We start from the raw sequence: 19168 nt of genomic DNA, 5'->3' as shown, positions 1-19168 counted from the left end.
CAGCTGTATCTTAACTAACCAGTTTCTCCTGCCACAACTTCCCTCCCCAGGGATCACAGCACCAATACTCCCACAGCGTGAACCCAAGCGACCAAGGAATACGAGAGATTTCAAGAATCGGTGAGATTGGCAAACACACACTTCAGACCCCAGGAACTAAATTAAGGCATTTTATTAAGAATAGAAGGAAGAAGGCAAATGAACAGGGCAGGTTAAGAATAAAAAGAGCTTTCTGGGCCAAGTCTATCAGCTCTTAAGCTATTTACTTACAACAAAGCATTTAAAAATAAAGCTGCAAGGATGGTCAGTTGTAGGTTTTCTGCTGGTCAGAAAAGGATGAAAGGAACCTGAGGGTGGGTGGGACAGGTATAAAGGCTGCATACAGCAGCTCATTTTTAAGGACTCCCTTTCCCACGTTGATTTGAGTGACACCAAGCTTCTTTGGACCAATCGAAGTCCAGAACTTGTTTGGCAGGTAAAGGAGATTGACACCTTTTGGGAGTGGGTTGATGCTAGATGCTTAGTGGAAAACATCACTGGGAGTTTTCCAGATTGCACCTTTCCTGTGGTTTGTGGCTTCAGGCACTGACTGAATACCCGTCAGTCTCATTCAACGAAAATGGAGGGCAAGAAAACCTTCTTTTTTATTAACAAGCCTTACAGTGCACATTGAAATACACATCCACACATAACATGACCAGAAAAAAATCAACGTCCATTTTTCTGTCAACTCTTATTAAATCTACTTGGCTTAAAATCCCCATGTTTCACAGAGTCATCATCTTCCCCAGGTAGCTTCTCACAAAGATTGATGTGACTTTTGTACATTCCTTTCTAAATCTCTCAGCAAAAGGCACAGGGATTTGCAAACCCCTGGACATTTTATATGACATCTATGTTTTGTTCCAGATCTTCCACATCTAAATCCATCTGTAAATATCCCAAGTTCTCCGCCGTACAGAAACCGCTAGAAAAATAGCATGTCAAAAGCCAAAGGATGGCAAAACATCTTACTTTGTATGCTAAGCACCTTATGCAGATTGCTTGCCATTTAAGAAATTAAAGAGCAAAGTCGTGACCTAATGAAAAGGAAGAGATTATTCTTCAAATGCTTTCAGGTGCCACCATTTTTGCAATTTTATGCTTTGCAAGTTCCCTGAAGTCACGCTGTGGGTGGAGAGGGCAGTCATGAAACAGAACACGACACAATCATGCATCTTGTCAATATTGTGCAAAAGAAGAGTTACCACAAATAAGCCCAAATTCTGTATGCGTGTGTGCTGTTAAATTGGAGCAAGGGAAACGGAGATGTTTCTCTCTAAAAATGAGACTCCAATATTCTGGCAAACTCAAATTGTCTTCAAAAGAAATAAATCCAAAGTTGACTTGAAGACTAAGGGTACTTCCACACAGCAGTTTACTGTGGACTCAGTGCAGCACATGCTTGGAAGGTTTGTGCCATATCCACATAATGGGATTAACACGTCTCTCTGCTGTGAGAGGACTGCTGAAGTTGTATTGTGTTGGGGCAGGAGCCATAGGCGTCAACAATCATCTCTGTTGTTTTACAGTGGCGGAGCAAGCCGATCGGGAGCCTGGGTCGGTGCGCGTGCCCTGCGCCCAGGGGTGGGGCCAGTCAGGGCAGGACGCTCCGTGGGGCCTCCCAGGAGTCTGCCTGCCTCCTCCCACTCAGCCGCTTACAGCTGAGGGGGAGGCAGTGGGCAGACCGTTTGGGGCACCGCAGAGCCTGCGGGCACCCAAGCCACAGCGTCACTCCCAGGAGAGGCACGTGGCTTGGGCGTGCTGCAGGCCCACGGTGAGTGCCGCTCGGCATTTTGTCACCCTGCCTCTGTGGTGATACCCGGGGCAGACCACCCCACCACCCCCCTTCCTCTGCCCCTGCTTTGACAAATACCAGCCTTAGCCCAGAAACAACTGTCTTTCACATGTGCTTTCATGGGAGATCTTTTAAGATCAAAACCTAAACTAGGATAGACTAAACTGGTAGCGGATCCAGATTTCTTTGTTCTTTGTAATTCAGAACTGAAACATAGCTGCCCTTTGAAATTCTCACTCCTCCAAATTTTGCAACGCTGTCGTCCAGCCAAGTGATGTGCAGCAAAATGCATATACTGAATGTGCATAAAAATTTATAAAGTAGTGAAAATAGCAATCAAAATGCATAATATATGGGGAAATTGCTTTACAAAGATGTGTATATTAAGAGATTTACATACAAAAATGCAGAATTTCCATTACTGTTGGTTTTTTAACAAATAAAATTGCAAACAGCTGTGGAAATGTGGAGAACTGAGGGTAATATTGGAAAAATGAGTGACTGAAATTGACCTGCTTTTCCACCGGAAGGTGTTCAGAACTTGACAGACAAAACCCGGGGGCTGCAGGCGCAATCCCAGATTCCTCCCTCACACGACTGGCATCATGGAAGCATAACACATGAACAAGGCTAATGAGAATCTGAGTTCTACTTAGAGAATCTCTACTTACGGGAATGGAGAGAGGAAAAGAGAACAAAAAAATGTACCAATTACCCAGGTGGATGTATGTCTAGTGAGGATGAGCACAGACAAAGCCCCCTTCAGCACTTGCCTTTTAACAGAATTTTCATCTAGGCTGCAGATCTCACAGTTCCTCATTTGCGTTGTTAAGAACGCAAGGTGGTTTATTTATTTTTTTATTTTAGAGCCCTGAACTTTAATCTTTTCCAAAAAAAAATATATCATATTAGGTTTGAACGGAAGAGCAGGATATCTTATTCTCACTTATTTCAATGCATCTTTAGTCCCAGATAATTGAAGAGTGGATCTGAGGTGGAAAATAGTTTTGCGGCGTTTAAAACTAGAAAGTGTTGTGTCCTCATAGAACCCCTTTCATCTATGTGATTACATAAATGGATGCTCAAATCCACAAAGATGCAGAACAATTTATTTATATAGTGTCAATTGCTTCATCCCCCTGCCACTGCCACTGCCGCCGCCACGAATATAGATTAAAGAAATCCAGTGTTTCTATTTTCAAATGCAATTGGCTGGAGTCTACTGTACCTTTGCTAAATAGGACATCAATGCATGGGCTAATATTTACATTATTTTAACTCTGTAGGCTGTTACTTTGCCACACAGTTTATGAACCTGGCTTTTAACAAGAGATTTGTGGAGAAAGGAAAATAATCCAGAGGCATCTGATTGGCCACTGTGAGAACAGGATGCTGGACTTGATGGGCCAAAGCTCTTATGATTAGAAGAAATGAATTCTAGAAGCATACTTGCTAGTCAGGGAGCAAGTACTGGCAGCTGATGCTTCTCCTGGATGACCTAGGAACATAGGAAGTGGTCATAGGACAGAGTCAGACCATTTGTACAGTACTATGCACTTACTGATGTTGGTTCTTTGAGGTTTCATAGTGGACTCTTCCCCAGCCTTATCTGGAGATGTCAGTAATTGTACCTAGGACATTTTCACATGCAAAGCTTGCACTCTGCAACTCCCATCATATTGCTATACCAATCACTTCCTCCACATAATGGATATCTGGCTCTTTAGTTAGACTTACACATCTTACAAACCTAGACATCAATTATAGGTTTCATTTTGCTAGAACAAGTATAATAATAATAATAATAATAATAATAATAATAATAATAATAATAAATTTTATTTATATCCCACCCTCCCCAGCCGAAGCCGGGCTCAGGGCGGCTAACAACACTAAAATAGTGCAACATTATAAAAACATTATAAAAATTAATTAAAATCAAAATTGATGGCAACCATAAACTAAAGTTTTGTAAAGATTGCCAAAGGAGGGAGTCAGGCTGCGCCCTGACCAAAGGCCTGGTGGAACAGCTCTGTCTTGCAGGCCCTGCGGAAAGATGTCAAGTCCTGCAGGGCCCTTGTCTCTTGTGACAGAGCGTTCCACCAGGATGGAGCCGCAGCCGAAAAAGCCCTGGCTCTAGTTGAGGCCAGCCTAACCTCTCTGAGGCCTGGGACCTTCAAGATGTTTTTATTTGAAGACCGTAAGTTCCTCTGTGGGGCATACCAGGAGAGGCGGTCCCGTAGATACGAGGGTCCTAGGCCGTATAGGGCTTTGAAGGTTAAAACCAGCACCTTAAGCCTGATCCTGTACTCCACCGGGAGCCAGTGCAGCTGGTATAGCACCGGATGAATGTGATCTCGCAGCGAAGACCCCGTAAGGAGTCTCGCTGCGGCATTCTGCACCCCCTGGAGTTTCTGGGTCAGTCTCAAGGGCAGCCCCACGTAGAGCGAGTTACAATAATCCAGTCTGGAGGTGACCGTCGCATGGATCACAGTGGCTAGGTCAGGGCGAGAGAGGTAAGGAGCCAACTGCTTAGCTTGGCGGAGATGAAAAATGCCGCCTTTGTTATAGCTGCAATCTGCGCCTCCATGGAGAGGGAGGTATCGAAGATTACACCCAAACTCTTAACAGATGGTGCTGGCACTAATTGCACCCTCGCAAGAGATGGGAGTTGCCCCCCCCCCAATCCCATATCATCCCGTCCCAGCTAGAGGACCTCTGTCTTCAAAGGATTTAACTTCAACCGGCTCCCACGTAACCATCCAGCCACAGCTTCCAAGCATCTGATCAGTGTGTCTGGGGCCAAGTCAGGATGGCCATCCATCAACAGATAGAGTTGGGTGTCATCAGCATATTGATGGCAGCCCAGCCCAAAACTCCAGACAAGCTGGGCGAGGGGGCGCATAAAGATGTTAAAAAGCATCAGGGAGAGTATCGCACCCTGGGGCACTCCACACACTAAGGAGTGGCGGGATGACAATTCCCCCCCAAGCGCCACCCTCTGTCCCCGACCAGAGAGAAACGAGCGCAGCCATTGAAGGACTGTGCCCTGGATCCCCACGTCGGCAAGGCGGTGGTCCAGGAGCTCGTGATCGACCATGTCGAAGGCTGCTGACAGGTCTAGAAGAATCAGCAGCTCCGACCCGCTTCGATCCAGCTGCCTGCGGAGATAATCTGTTAGGGCGACCAGAGCCGTCTCGGTCCCATGACCAGCGCGGAAGCCGGACTGGAATGGATCCAGAGCCGATGTTTCATCCAGAAACCTACCAAGCTGTTCAGCAACCGCTCTCTCAATCACCTTACCCAGAAATGGAAGATTTGAAACCGGGCGGTAATTGGATAGATCTAAGGGATCTAATGATGTTTTCTTTAAAAGCGGGCGCACCACTGCCTCCTTCAGTTCCCCTGGGAATGTCCCGGTGCCAGGGGACAAATTGATCCCCCGGGGGGCCCGCACCTCGTCTGGACACGCTCTAATCAGCCAGGACGGGCACGGGTCGAGAGGACAAGTGGTGGGCTTTCCAGCTCAGAGGAGTCTGTCCACATCGGCTGGGGATATCCGGTCAAAGTGGTCCAATACTGGACCCGAGGACAGCCGAGGGGCCTCCAGTTCCTTTATTGTATCCAAATTGGCAGGGAGGTCATGGCGGAGCAACAGGACCTTCTCCGCAAAAAAGCTCACAAATGCCTGACAGCTGTGTGTCAAATTGTTATTTAAATTTGGCTGTCCTTCAAGGGACGTTAAAGACCGAATTATACTAAATAATTGCGCCGGGCGAGAGCTAGCGGATGCAATGGAGGCCGAGAAGTAGGACTTCTTAGCGGCCTTCACTGCCATCTCGTAGGTTTTCATAAAAGCCCTATAAGATGTTCTTGAGGCTCCGTCACGGGCACCCCGCCATACTCGCTCTAGCCGTCTGAGGTCCCGCTTCATTTTCTGGAGCTCCTCGGTAAACCAGGGAGCCCGGTTTCTGCGGGGTCGCAGAGGGCGCTTAGGTGCGATCTCATTGATGGCTGCCAGGAGCTGGGTATTCCAGCCCTCAACAAGCTCAGTCAATGAGTCGCCAGGGGGAGAAAGGTCCCGCAAGGCTTGACGGAATCTATCAGGGTCCATCAGCCTCTGCGGGCGAGCCCAAATCGGCTCGCCACCTAAGCAGGGTGGGGGTGGAACGTCAATCCTGGCTTTCAGAGCGTAGTGATCAGACCATGGCACCTTCATCGAAGGAAACATGATCACATCTATACCGATGCCAAAGATCAAATCCAGCGTGTGGCCTGCTTGATGTGTGGGGCCCGAAACAAACTGGGAGAGCCCTAGTGTCGCCATGGAAGACACCAGGTCCAGAGCCTGTGAGGAGGGAGTGGCATCAGCATGGATGTTGAAGTCCCCCAATACCAATAGGTTAGGGAACTCCAAGGCCCAGCCAGCTACCACCTCCAGCAGGCCTGACAGGGTGGCTGCTGGTGCGCTAGGTGGCCGGTACACCAGCCAGACAGCCAAGCTTATGATACTTAAACATTGAATGCTAGAATCGGTAAAATATATAAACTTTGAATTTATTTCACCAGTGTTTCTATTACATTTAATGTTTCTGAATATCTTGAAAGAAATTGCTTTGACGCTACAGTTATCAATGCAAAAGAGATCTATTGCATAGTGTATTTAGGAAATGAATAAACTACCTTGCAGAGACTTGCATGCCTATTATGAATTGAGCCACTTTTTCATTTAATGTGTTCCAGAATCCATCGGAACTAGCATTCTGCTGACTCCTTTTGCCTGAAGTTAATCATCATAAGAAGAATTGCATCTAGATATAGTTAATTGTCAAATCAACATAATATAATCAAATCAAATTTACTAAAGCATTCCAAAGATATGTTGACTTCCCAAGCAGCCAAGGTTAGATTGGATTCTTCTAGTTAAAAACTAAATTTAACCTTAATCCAGAACAGATTTAACCAAAGGGCTTAATTGTTGAAGAAAGGGTACAGAAAATTAATCCATAATTTTATATTGCATTCCTTATTTTTTCTCCAGATCACAGTATCTACTTTTTTTTGTATCCAGGATGGTCAACATGCATCCCATGGGCTCTTTTCAAGAGCAGCCACAGCTCAATGGTAGAGCAAATAATTTGTATGTAGAAGGTGGACCATTGGTCCAACTCAATACAAGGCAGCTTGCCATTTCCTAGCTGCAAAGAATCAGCTGACTCTGTTCATAGATGTAATGAAGTCCCATTGATGTGCAAGTCTATAGTCATACTATCTCTACCATATCTCCCTAATCTAGCCTATTGGCATGGTTTGGTAGCTTATTGACAAATTCAGAAGGTTGTGCTTTATTATATTCCCATTAAATCCTTGATTCAAATTTTCACAAATTTTATTTTAAATCCTGAACCAAATCAGAGAGGGTGGGTGGAAGACTACACACACCCACACACCCTTTGTGTTTTAAATCATATGCAATTGTTTCTCAGAAGCACCTATGTCTCTGATTATTAAGGTATAAGGAAAGTAATGACAAGAAATGGTCTTGGTACATCCTGCCTTTTCGGACATTTATTTTAGAATATATCACTTTGCCCCTCCTGCGCTGAAACTGACACCCTGTTTATACCATGAAAGAGCTTCCTTTTATACTTTATAATCATGAAAAAGAACGTTTAACTAAGTGAAACCAGTGAAATGTAGTCAGATGTATGAAGCACATTAAAAAATAAGAAATAAACAGAAACCCAAACAGAAACCACTAATGTCTGCCGGCACTGTTGCCAGTTAAAAACAATGCATTCAATAGCAGTATTGAGCCCCAAACTAACAAAGAGAAGAACCGAGACCTAAATGAACAAACAGTCTGGAGTTACATGTTCTTGCATTGTTCATAACAGGCTATTTTCCCCCCAGGACTTGAATTCACAGCAAGCTTCTTATGTGCTGCAGTCAAGGTCTTAAAGCTCTAAGAATTTCACAGCCTGCAACAGGCATTTCAAGTGGACCATGCAGTGTTCATCTGATCACATTTCAGTGCAAACAGCTAAATAAAGAATGAGAAGTCTTATATAAGTCAGCGTTCACCGAAGACACTTACGTCCATAGCTTTGAATCCATTTTATCTGCTCTCAGTCGCATCAAAGCAAAAAATACTTTTCTATTGTCCTCATTCTTCTAGGGGGAGAAAAAACATTTTCTATTTGCCAATTTAACAGATGAAACATTTATTTTCCTGTTGGTGTAAAGTAACAGCAAGCTTATTAGACCCGATACTGATCCTCCCTGGAGAGTTCCAGTGAGCCAGTCACAAAAGGTGCAGGTCAGAGAAACGAAGGAATTAAAAGACGGCAAGCAGGAAAGAGAGAGAAAGTGGTTAAACCAAGCCACACACGCTTATCCTTTTGTTTGATGGGCTTGTAAAGGGAAAATATCAGTGGTTCTTATTGATTCCTTTCCCAGTTTTTAGCTGTTTTGTACAAATTTATTATGTGCTCATCTGAAGGCACACATTGCAAACCACATAAGCTTTTGCAAGTTTACATCTTGGGGTTTTGCCACTTCCTAATTTTTGAAAGTGGTTTATAAGAAGAAATAAGGGGTATGTGTTGTTATCTTTTGTTGAAACGGGAGTTAAACATCTTTTTTGCCATATTTCTTTCATTCTTTCCTATTCACACAGTTTGGAGACCTTCACAGACTGCTTGGGTTTTCATCATCCTGAATACTATTATATCCCCTGCAAACTTGGGCACCCCATTCCTGATTCCAATTCATTTATGAACAGATCTTTGGGAGACCTCACTGCTTATCACCTAGCAAATATGCCATGATTGGCATATTTATAAAATTTAGGCTACAATCCTTTATCCATGACAGTAAGCTTCATATCTACATAGACATGTAAGAACATAAGACTACAAGGTGAGCATGCTGGATCTAGCCCAGCATTCTCTTCTCACAGTGACCAACCAGATGCCTGTAAGCTGGGCATGAACCCAACAGCACTCTGCCCACCGGCAAGTCCCAGAAACTGGGATTCAGAGGTTTGATGCCTCTGATGATGGAGATAGAAAATAGCCATTGTGGCTAGTATCTACTGAATCTGTCAAATCCTTTTTAAAAGTCAACCCAAGTTGGTTGCTCTCACTGTCTCCTGTGGGAGCGAGCTTTAAAGGTAAAGGTAAAGGGACCACTGACCATAAGGTCCAGTCGTGGCCGACTCTGGGATTGCAGCGCTCATCTCGCTTTATTGGCCGAGGGAGCCGGTGTACAGCTTCCAGGTCATGTGGCCAGCATGACTAAGCCGCTTCTGGCAAACCAGAGCAGCGCACGGAAACACCGTTTACCTTCCCGCCGGAGCGGTACCTATTTATCTACTTGCACTTTGACATGCTTTCGAACTGCTAGGTTGGCAGGAGCAGGGACCAAGCAATGGGAGCTCACCCCGTCGCGGGGATTCGAACTGCCGACCTTCTGATCGGCAAGTCCTAGGCTCTGTGGTTTAACCCACAGCGCCACCCACGTCCCTATGGGAGCGAGCTTTAGGTTTTATTAAATTATTTTGTTACTAACATCCTTTCAATGGTCAAGCCCAGGATATGGTACATGTTGTTCCCAGGTGGTCACTCATCTAGGCACTAACTAGATTGTGCTATTACAGTACAACTTCCTCCCAGGTAAGCATGGCTGGGAACGGTTCACCTTTTTATCCTCTGGCACGGCAGATCAATAATCCGCTTGCTTTCCAGTCAGTCGCAGTGTGTCTGTGCTGCAGTAATTTGAGGGAAGAAGTGAAAGGGTCAACCAGAAGGGAAGGGTCAGGTCAGAAAAGACAGCCGATGACGGATGCTTGCTTCTTGTGGAATCTAGAGCAAAGGTCACTCAAAGCAGGCAAGCCGTAATTCACAAGCAAGTAGCTTGCTGCTGAATTGTTCTGGGTCATTAGAACAAAAAAAGGAACTGTAAAAGGATCACTCCAAACTAGGTGAATGGGCTGTGAAATGGCAAAGGCAATTCAGGGCTGATCCACACTTTCTTTCACCCTGCACTTTCCCCTGGGAAAACCCAACGGTTTAGCACTGAATTGGAACAAACAGCAACTGGGTTTTCTGCAGATTGCCATTTGTTCTGATTTAGCGCCAAAGAGCAGATTTTCCAGGAGAAAGCAGCAGGACAAAGGCAAAACCACTCAGACCCATGCCTAGAAAGTGTGGGGCAGCATGCTCTTCTGTCGTTTAAGGAATTTAAGTGTTGCATATGTCTACCCACAGTGTACACACCACTTACCATTCTTTATTGCTGAAGATTATCTTACATAATATTACACATTTTGAGTAAAAATGTGCCTTTTAAAGTAAGTCATTCCAAAAAATAAAACGCTTCATATTTTTTTCACTTCATTCCACAGATTCTTGATTTTTCTCTTTATTTTTATTCTCTTATTTTTTTATTCCTTGGGGAGAAATGGAGAGAAATTTCCCCACAAACCTTCCCAGGTCCCACCTCCCTAGGCCTTCATATGTCTTCTTACCTTCAGTTCACATCAATATTCATATCTGACCTGAGGCTTCTATGTGGTGGAGAACTGGCACTCTCCAATCCAATGTACCAATGCACCCTACAAGTGAAAACATATGACCGGGGCAGAGCCAGCCCAAGACATTTTAACATCTGAGGTGAACTACAAAATGGTGCCTCCCTCTCTGCCAGAGAAGAAGGGGTGAATGAAGATCTACATTGGGGGGGGGGTGTAAATATCTACATTGGGATCGGCTGCCCCTGAGGTTTCTGCCGCGTGAGGTGGTGACCTCACCTTGCCTCATAGGTGGGCCAGCCCTGACTGGTGACCTTCAGACAAATATTTGATAATGCGATATCAAATGCGATATGTTCATGTGATATCTCTCTGAAAGAGAGGGAAGGAATTGCTAATGGGTCCTTTGTGGAACTAGCTATTCTGTGAAGACTAGCTCATACGTCATTATATCAAGGCCCGGGAACCTGTGGCCCTTCAGATGTTGCTGGACCCCAACTGCTATCGGCCCTGACCACTAGCACTGCTGGAAGTTAAAGTTCCCCATCCCTGCATTGCATCACCACTGTTCCATTACCACACAAATTCCCTAAGTATCATATGAACAAGAGCTCTGTAAAGACATGGTCTTCACTCAGGGAAAACAGCAAGTCAAGCTCTCAATGACTTTTCTCATTTATGTATCACTCTTTGTTTCTTTCCATAATTATAAGGAATGGAGGAACAGTTTTCCTGAACAGAGGACAGGCTGTATCAATCAATGCCCATGGCTTGTTATTGTACAGGTTGCTATATGTAGCCATGGAAACATACAATGGAATGTTTTCAGCTCAAATCTCAATTTCACTTTTGTTACCAACAACAAAACTCTCCACACAATTCAACACCAAAGACTCCATTAGGATTTTTTTTTGTTTACTGCCGTATTTAGATTTTATACCACGACTCATTTCTATTCTTTTGTAACCTATTCTCTGGGCACTCCAAAACAATACAGTGATTATTTCTCATTTAAATTTGAGCTGTCTAGTAACAAATTAAATTATGCACTCATGATAGATGCACACTAAAGTCATGATGGTTTCTAGGTCATGACAAGTATACGAGGCTCGGAGTTGTTAATTTCAGCATCTGGATTTTATACTGAAGTAGATGTGTTAGTACCACTCACTCTTAAGTGAAGAATAGAAAGGTGTTGAATGGAGTTCATTGCCTGCTAAATGTGCATGAGATTCTTGCACAATGCAAAGGCAGAATGCATCAGTCCTGGGAATGAAAAGGTTTAAAGCAGCTGACCCTCCAGGTGTTGCTGTCCTACAACTCCCATTGTTCCTGGTCACTGGGCATGTTGACTGGGGCTGATGGGAGCTGAAGTCCACTGGTATCTGGAAAGAGGATTACAAGTTTCCCATCCCTGGTTTAAAACACTAAAACCCTGATGAAGTCTTCGGTGGACTCCATATAGCCTTGCGCCTTTCTGCTTTGGAAGAGAGGTCTTCAGCAAACCATCTTGTTTATGTCAGTGTCAGGGGAGCTTTACTTGAAACTTCAGCTTGGGGAACTGGTAAAAAACCTTGGGTAGAATCCAGTGCTGTGCTAATAGGGGGCGCAGGTGGGTGGGTGGTTGGGTAGTGGCCTGCAGTCGAAGGCAAAACCAGGTGAGTAGAAGACAGCAAAGGAGGTGTGTGTATACAAGTCAGGTTGGATAAGACTTGTTTTCTTGAAGAGGAGGAGCGCTTATAGGATTAAGGGCCAATGCCAAGGGAGTCCCAGTGATACACTGCATTCCCATGCCTAGATATGCATGCACAATAAGCATGGGCAAATCTGTTGGTTGTGGTTTGTCTCTGCTTCTCATTTTCCCAATCAATTATTTTTCTCCACATTTCCACATCAGCTGGCGATTATTATTATTATTATTATTATTATTATTATTATTACTATTTTAAGCAAGTCCTCATGAAAAGTCATCAGCATTTCAGTGCAAATTTCTCCTGCTATTTATAGTCTCCTGCAATTTTGCACTTTTTCGCAGTGCAATTCTGCCAAATATCACACATGGAGTTATGGTAGATCACGGAGGAGAAGGCTAGCAGTGACTATGAGCCATGATGGCTATGCTCTGCCTCCACAATTACAGGCAGTAATGCTTTGAATACCAGTTGCTGAAAACTACAGAGGTGTGTGCTCTTGTGCTTGGATCCTGCTTGTGGGTTTCCCAGAGTCTTCTGGTTGGCCACTGTGAGGACAGCATGCTGGATTAGATGGGACATCAGCCTGATTCAGCAGGCTCTTCTTATGTTCTTACATATTTGAATGCTCTTTTTGCTAATATACATTTTATCCATGTTTCTAGATTCAGGTAGGTAGCCGTGTTGGTCTGACGCAGTCAAAATATATAAAAAAATTAAAATTTTAAAAATTGTTGGTCTCTAAGGTGCTGGACATTTTTTAATTTTTCTATATAATTTGATTTTATCCATGTGTATACATTTTTGTACACATTGCCTAGCTGGAGAAATGTTCTGCAGAATTTGTGCAAATTGTGAAGGATCTGTCTTATAATTCACACATAGGTTTGAGAAGTGTGGATTATGTAGTTTCTTGTTAAAACACAAACAAGATTGAACTCTCCTCCCCACCTCCACACACACATTCCTAATTCACATAGGTAAAAAAGGTAAGGTAGGTAAAGGATCCCTAGAAGGTTCAGTCAAAGGCGACTATGAGGTGCGGCACTCATCTCACTGAGAGACACATTTACAACTTATTCATACTGAGAAGTTATGCTATGTATAAATTATCTGAACAGCTCTAAAGAAATTGTAATCAGGAAGAGATAGAGGTTTTCGAAAGTATGGTAGTGCTTACTGATGGTCCCTAGGCAAACCAAGTAAAGTCATTGTCCCAGATCACATGCAACACTCAGTCAAACCATTACAGTGGTACCTCAGGTTAAGTACTTAATTCGTTCCGGAGGTCCGTACTTAACCTGAAACTGTTCTTAACCTGAAGCACCACTTTAGCTAATGGGGCCTCCTGCTGCTGCCGCACCGCCGGAGCCCGATTTCTGTTCTCATCCTGAAGCAAAGTTCTTAACCTGAAGCACTATTTCTGTGTTAGCAGAGTCTTTAACCTGAAGCGTATGTAACCTGAGGTACCACTGTACTTAACATGAATTCCCAGACATGCAGCTTCCCAGCGAGAAGATCGTGGCTGTTTTGCACCTTCTCCAATCCTACTGCTGCCACATTGCTGTGAGATAAAGCCATGGTTTGGCATTACATTTGAGCCTGGAGCAAGATAAACCATGAGTTCATACATAAACCATGACTTGGATCACAGCCACGTGAAGTTGTAGTAGGAGCAGAGATGGTAAAAGCAGCCACGATCTCTCCAGTGACCCGAGCATTTGTTTGCTTGCCCTAGTGTTATATCCGAACTTGGTCTAGCTAACTTTTTATCTGCTAAGAATTCCTCAAAGGAATGGTAGTTATATATGGCCCACATGTAGATTCAAAGGGCTCCTCATGCCACTCTTGGCATCTGGTTTGCTGCTAAACTTGGCTAAGGAATAAAGAACTGGAAAGATATAGCACCGCTGTAGATATTACAAAGAGAGCTCCACAAAAAATTATAGATGTGGGTGTTTTGTATTATTTGTAATAACTTTTCTACACAACCATGTCTCATTTTCACACATAGCCATTCAACCGTCTTTAACACACGCACAAACTGCTCATCCCTCCTGGTCACAAACTACTGGAGCCTATTGCGCGAGAGGTGCTCCTCATGCATGTACACTTTTTTGCAGCATCGACACCATGTTGTCAGCATCTAAATGCCAGTCCACTTCTCCCCCACTGCCCCATTTTAATTCAGATTTACCCATTCCACAGAAAATCCAATAAGCAAAAAACACCCCACCTGTTACAAATGACCCATTTGCAATACCTGAATGACCCATCAATAGTAGTAAGGATTATTAGGCCTATTAATAGCAGTAAGACTTAGTATTAAAGTATTAACTGTACAAAAAAACACCCTGACACACACACTCTTCACAAATATACACACCCCATACACACACGGCTTGTTTACTTCTTTAAGACCACAGAGAAAGGGGAGGGCCCTCTGAAAACTACCAGGGGTGAGAGGGAAACATGTTTGGGAGCCAGACATTTTGCCACATGAGAAGAACGGCATTCTTCTATCCGAGCAACCAAACTGGAACTTGGCTTTTTCTTCAGTACTAGCAACAACACAGCGTCCTCTGAGGACATTAGGATAACTTAAGGAGTGCAGAGCATGCTATGTGGCAGACGTACATCTTTTCCTCAACATCTCAATTACTGCCCGCTCCCCTGGCAAGTTTCTGGTGGTAGATACAGCTGCTTCACTCTGTCCTTTTCCTCTGCTCCCTTTAGGCCAGCTGTGGGGAACCTGTGAGTTTCCAGGGGTTGCTGGACTACAACTCTCATCACTCCTGATCATTGGTCATGCAGGCTGGAGCTGCTGGAAGTTGAAGTCCAATAACATCTGGAGAGTCACAGGTAACTCATCCCTGCTCTGGGCCATAGTCACCATTCCGCAATTGCAACACTGCGAAGTGGAGACACAATCTTGATTCCTATTAATGCGTATAGGACTGAACTCATTACCCTTTTTCTCTTTCGCACGAATAATCAGTACTACTCTTCTGATTCATTCAAGGAATCCCCTGGCTTGTTTAAATCATAAAACACCAGCAGCTTCTGGAATATGGCATATATACAACTTCAAAAATCTTTTTCCCTCAACAACGGAATGTGGTTGTTTTCTTTCCAGTAACATTACACCGAAATAAATGCAATACTGTATAGATAAATCGCCTACAAAAGTTTTAAGAAACCTCATGACCATATATACAAGATAGACAGGACATAATGCTCAACAGCATTCAGAAAAGATTGTCAGAGTTAACTCAACCTATTCAGTAAAATGAAGCAAATTTACCCGAAGGATTGATATCCTGGTGGGTATTAATGCAGTCTCACAGGCACATTAGAAAACTGTGAATGTTGATGCATCACTGTAATATTCTTTTGTTTTCATTTTTCATTCTATAACTCACCAGTGAATATCATTTTATTTTATTTTTTGCTTTGTTATCTTCATTTACCAACTAGTTTTGTAATTCTTCTTATGCATACAATTTCTGGCTAAAACGCAGGCAGATGCAGAAAGTAAACGGAATCGCTGTAAAGTAGAAGACTCCAGGGAATGCACATTCAAAACTTTTTCATAACTATTTTCCATGCTTCTTTCTGCTGCTTGCTTGCATATAAAGCAGAGTTATCATTGAAATGGTCTAAAGAACAATTGAGAGGTCTGTTTTTATGACAACTGTTAGAGAGTGAACAATTTTAGTGCCAAGATCACTAGTGGTATTTGATATTCTATCCAGCTGCATATAAAATAATAACTTTAAGGAACTAGTCACTCCACTCAAAACCAAAGAAGTAAATACTCACTCGTTCATATGACAATGTGCTCCAAGAATATGGGGAAGCCAAGAAGAAAACCTGACCGAATGATGATAAGTCACAGAAAGTTAGACAAAAGGAACAGTCAACATCAGAGGCTAACCAGTATAAATCCTCTCTTCCTCCCTTGCTCGTATACTCTTAAAAACTAAATGCAGAGCATTGAAGAAGGGAAACCCACTTTTCAGCAAAGACTACAGCCTTCTGTCAGTCAAACACTGCATAGTTTCAACTAGGCATCTATCCAAAAAGACATGGAATTATTCTATTTTTGTCTCCCATTGCAGTAGAAACATTTTTGCAGATTTGTGGCAAGGGCTTGAAGTTTTATGGTGGTCAGCTGGAGGAGGAGAAGCATAATTAAAGGCCCTGGTGAGGTTAAACTAGCCCAGAGAAAAGGAGCTGAGCACATTCAAAGAGCAAGATAAACATAGATGCTTTTTTTTCCCCAGGGGCCTGTAATGGAGGAAGCATCACACACAAATAAAAATGCCAGATGCACTATACAGGAAAAATCTGTAAATGCGGTTTAATCACAAAAATGTTTAAAAACTGTCAAGATTCTTTTTTCCCCCTGAAATGAAATTTTGGACTTTTTATATTTAAAAAAAAGACATAGCACAAATATATTTACCATCTGGAGAATGTCACAGGTGTTTCCTTGAAAAGCAAATCTTATTTTGCTCAATCGCTTATGATAACTAAAGCACATCTTTCGGCACTACAGCCCTATACCCACCTGCTAAGGAGTTTCACTGAACACAATGGGACTTATTTCTGAGTAGATATGTATAGGATTGCACTTTCAATAGTCTTTTCCAAATGTATTGTTATGTGAACAAGCAGCATGCTGTCACATCCTGCTGAAAAGTTCCCAGTTCACTCTTCCCTTGCTTCTGCTCTTGACTACTGCTCATGGTTTGCTGGGAGAGCATGTCTGCATGTCACACGCAGTCAGCCTCCAGGTGCTTTCTTCCTCAGCACAGCAGCAGCAGGCTTGGCAGAGGAGTTAATTCTTAGAACCATCGAGTCGGAAAGGGACCTGAGGATCATCTAGTCCAACCCCCTGCAGTGCCGGAATATGCAGCTGTCCCATATGGGGATCAAGCCTGCAACCTTGGCATTCTCAGCACCATGCTCCAACCAACTGAGCCATCCAACTGGGAGTTTTTGAAAGCAGTGTATAGATGTTGCTGGACTCCAACTCCCATCAGACCCAACCGGCATGACCAATGGTCAGTGATGGCAGGAGTTGAAGTCCAACAACATTGGCAAGACCACAGGTTCCCCATCCCTTCCTTAAAGCATGGAAGCAGGCCTTTAGGCACTTAGAAGGCGAGAAACCAGGTCACAAGCAAAGGAGGGTAACCTATCATCTAAGTTTCTCTGTTTTTCCAGGAACAGTTCCCATTTTAATAATTAATAATAATAATTTATTATTTATACCCCACCCATCTGGCTGGGTTTCCCCAGCCACTCTGGGGGGCTTCCAACAGAATATTAAAATACAATAGTCTATTAAACATTAAAAGCTTCCCTAAACAGGGCTGCCTTCTGTTCCCTATCCTTCCCCCCCAAAAAACCCCTCTTGTTTCTACAGTGGTACCTCAGGTTAAGTACTTAATTCGTTCCGGAGGTCTGTACTTAACCTGAAACTGTTCTTAACCTGAAGCACCACTTTAGCTAATGGGGCCTCCTGCTGCCGCCGCGCCGCCAGAGCACGATTTCTGTTCTGATCCTGAAGCAAAGTTCTTAACCTGAAGCACTATTTCTGGGTTAGCAGAGTCTGTAACCTGAAGCGTATGTAACCTGAAGCGTATGTGACCCGAGGTACCACTGTATTTGGTCTTTTAAACTAGTCTCTTTTATTCTCATTCCTCTCTGGAGTCTACTTGGTCTGCTTGGTTGCTTTTCTGCTAGGGGACGTTGCTTGCATTTTTACTCCTTAGTGCTATTCTACCTCCCTGCTGCAATAGGCCAATGGCCCATCGAGTCCAGCCCCCTGTTCTCACAGGAGCCTACCAGATAACTATGGGAAGCCTGCAAGCAAGACCTGAGTGCAACAGCATTCTCCATACTTGTGAGTATAAGCAACTAGTATTCAGAGGCTGACTACCTCTGACAGTGTAGACAAAATATAGCCATTGTGGCTAGTCTTAAAAAAAGGTAAAGGGCCCCTGACAGTTAAGTCCAGTCGCAAACGACTCTGGGGTTGTGGCGCTCATCTCGCTTTACTGGCCGAGGGAGCCGACGTTTGTCCACAGACAGTTTTTCCAGGTCATGTGGCCAGCATGACTAAGCTGCTTCTGGCGAACCAGAGCAGCACACAGAAACGCTGTTTGCCTTCTCGCCAGAGAGGTACCTATTTATCTACTTGCACTTTGACATGCTTTTGAACTGCTAGGTTGGCAAGAGAAGGAACTAAGCAATGGGAGCTCACCCCGTCGCGGAGATTCGAACTGCCGACCTTTCTATTGGCAAGCCCAAGTCTCAGTGGTTTTACACCACAGCACCACCCACGTCCTGGCTACCCTTTTCCCCCATTAATTTGTACAAGCCATCCAATTTATTCCAGTCTCTTCGTGGACAAAATCAGGCCAGTTCTAAGTTCAGCCTAAGTGAGCAGGGAAATGTTTAAGTATCTCCAAAAACAAATGTACATACCATATTTACTCCATATTCAGTAAATACTTGGGTTATGCCACCAGGCAACCCAAAGCAAGCCATATGCAGCCACTACTTCCACTGTTCCTTCATATTCCTCCGATATATATAGTTTAGCCCCTATTAATATCCTCTCATTGCACACTATTTGAGAAGTCTGAAAAGGCAGCCTTGGGATATGATCACAATTTGCACTGCATGTATCTCACTAGACTAGCGGCACTGAAGAGAACATTGTCCGTTGAAAAGAATTGTCAGCAAAAGAGATCATATCTTTTTCAGACAGCAGAGTTTTCCCTCCCCAACATTTTTTCCCCTCTTTATTTCTCAGCTCAGATCTTTGCATATCTTTCTTGATGCCCAAGAAAACAGCATAATGGGAAACCCACACAGGAAATATCCCAAAAATATGCATGCGAGGAAGCCACGAGAAACTGAGATGCACACTCAACTCCCTGCACTGGAAAGGTGTGCCTCTGTTTCTTTATCTGGAACAAGATTTCTTTTCAATTGGATTCAAAACTACGTTTGTTTTTTGCTGCTTTTGAAAGAAGTAAATGATCCCACATGTGGAAATTCTATGCTTCCAACATGAAATGCAGACGGGGC

At 43.7% G+C, this 19168-nt stretch overlaps 1 protein-coding gene and 1 long non-coding RNA gene across 4 annotated transcripts in view; one reads left to right on the top strand and one right to left on the bottom strand.

Annotated features, from left to right (window-relative positions):
* Positions 1–19168, top strand: part of LOC308459821 — a 406481-nt gene that overhangs the window by 336459 nt on the left and 50854 nt on the right. The gene's annotated exons all lie outside the window — the stretch shown is intronic.
* INSC (INSC spindle orientation adaptor protein) overlaps positions 1–19168 on the bottom strand; it is a 150909-nt gene that overhangs the window by 131324 nt on the left and 417 nt on the right. The window contains exon 2 of one of the 3 annotated variants that reach the window (XM_080975215.1): positions 15884–15934. The exons of 1 other annotated variant lie outside the window; for it this stretch is intronic. The gene's annotated coding sequence lies outside the window, so the exon portion shown is untranslated. Of the gene's footprint in view, positions 1–15883; positions 16062–19168 lie in introns of those variants that run through there. One more of the 3 variants, XM_080975213.1, reaches the window with a different exon arrangement.

Source organism: Podarcis pityusensis, assembly GCF_964106645.2.
Source record: "Podarcis pityusensis genome assembly, chromosome: 1".
In the NCBI taxonomy this organism is placed as follows: domain Eukaryota; kingdom Metazoa; phylum Chordata; class Lepidosauria; order Squamata; family Lacertidae; genus Podarcis; species Podarcis pityusensis.
This window is presented reverse-complemented; position numbering and strand designations above follow the sequence as displayed.